This window comes from Otolemur garnettii, unplaced genomic scaffold (assembly GCF_000181295.1).
Source record: "Otolemur garnettii isolate 467f Iridium unplaced genomic scaffold, OtoGar3 scaffold00277, whole genome shotgun sequence".
NCBI lineage: Eukaryota > Metazoa > Chordata > Mammalia > Primates > Galagidae > Otolemur > Otolemur garnettii.
This window is the reverse complement of record NW_003852672.1, coordinates 861,923-863,354: the sequence shown is the minus strand read 5'-3', so window position 1 is coordinate 863,354 and position 1,432 is coordinate 861,923. Positions and strand designations below refer to the sequence as shown.

At 43.8% G+C, this 1,432-nt stretch overlaps 1 pseudogene; it reads left to right on the top strand.

The window, feature by feature from the left end:
• The first annotated feature begins 543 nt into the window (after positions 1–543).
• On the top strand, positions 544–1,106 carry LOC100960249 (annotated as a pseudogene).
• The last annotated feature ends 326 nt before the right edge of the window (positions 1,107–1,432 follow it).

Here is a 1,432-nt window from a genome sequence, read left to right as displayed (position 1 = left end):
TTTAATTTGGGGTCTCAATACCAGCTACCTACCCCTGCAGGAGCCAGGATTAATCACTTTTCACATTCGACTTTACATCACCTTTCTACAAAATCTAAGGCATAGAAGTTATTGTGATCTGTCCTATAGTTTCTCAGTTCCTTCTGCTACAGAACCCTTGCATGTCGCTGTATAGACAGTAAACTTCAGAGTTACCTGGCCGGGCTTTCCTATTTCCTGGTCTAGACCAGCATTCAGATTTCAGGGACTGTGACTCCTCTCAGGTTCTCTATGAAGGCCTTAATTGTACCGTGGTGGAGGGCTAATATACATACAAGTTTTCACTTTTCCCTGTGTCACATCCCTCCTCCCCTTTTCCCAAAGTCTAAAGTCCAATTAAGACAAGTCCCACGAGACAGAGCAGAGAGAGTGAGGAGACTGTATCTGGCTCCTGCTCTCACAGCCATTGCAGTACATTGAGCTCCATAGAGACAGCACTGGGGCAAGTGAGAGTTGGATGGGCACTGGGTGACTCTGTGCCTCACTGAGGAAAAATAACTAAACATGGGCAAAGGAGATCCTAAGAAGCCGAGAGGCAAAATGTCATCATATGCATTCTTTGTGCAAACTAGTTGGGAGGAGCACAAGAAGAAGCACCCAGATGCTTCAGTCAACTTCTCAGAGTTTTCTAAGAAGTGCTCAGAGAGGTGGAAGACCATGTCTGCTAAAGAGAAAGGAAAATTTGAAGATATGGCAAAGGCGGACAAGGCTCATTATGAAAGAGAAATGGAAACCTATATCCCTCCTAAAGGGGAAACTAAAAAGAAGTTCAAGGATCCCAATGCACCCAAGAGGCCTCCTTCGGCCTTTTTCTTGTTCTGTTCTGAGTGTCACCCAAAATCAAAGGAGAACATCCCGGCCCATCCATTGGTGATGTTGCAAAGAAGCTGGGAGAGATGTGGGATGACACTGCTGTGGGTGACAAGCAGCCTTATGAAAAGAAGGCTGCAAAGCTGAAGGAAAAATACGAAAAGGATATTGCTGCATACCCAGCTAAAGGGAAGCCTGATGCAGCGAAGAAGGGAGTCAGCAAGGCTGAAAAAAGCAAGAAAAAGAAGGAAGAGGAAGGAAGATGAAGAGGAGGATGAAGATGAAGATGAATAAGTTGGTTCTAGCGCAGTTTCTTTTTTCTTGTCTATAAAGCATTTAACCCCCTGTACACAACTCATTCCTTTTGAAGAAAAAAATTGAAATGTAAGACTGTGTAAGATCTGTTTTTAAACTGTACAGTGTCTTTTTTTGTATAGTTAACACCCTACCGAATGTGTCTTTAGATAGCCCTGTCCTGGTGGTATTTTCAATAGCCACTAACCTTGCCTGGTACAGTATGGGGGTTGGAAACTGGCATGGAAATTTAAAGCAGGTTCTTGTTGGTGCACAGCACAAATTAGTT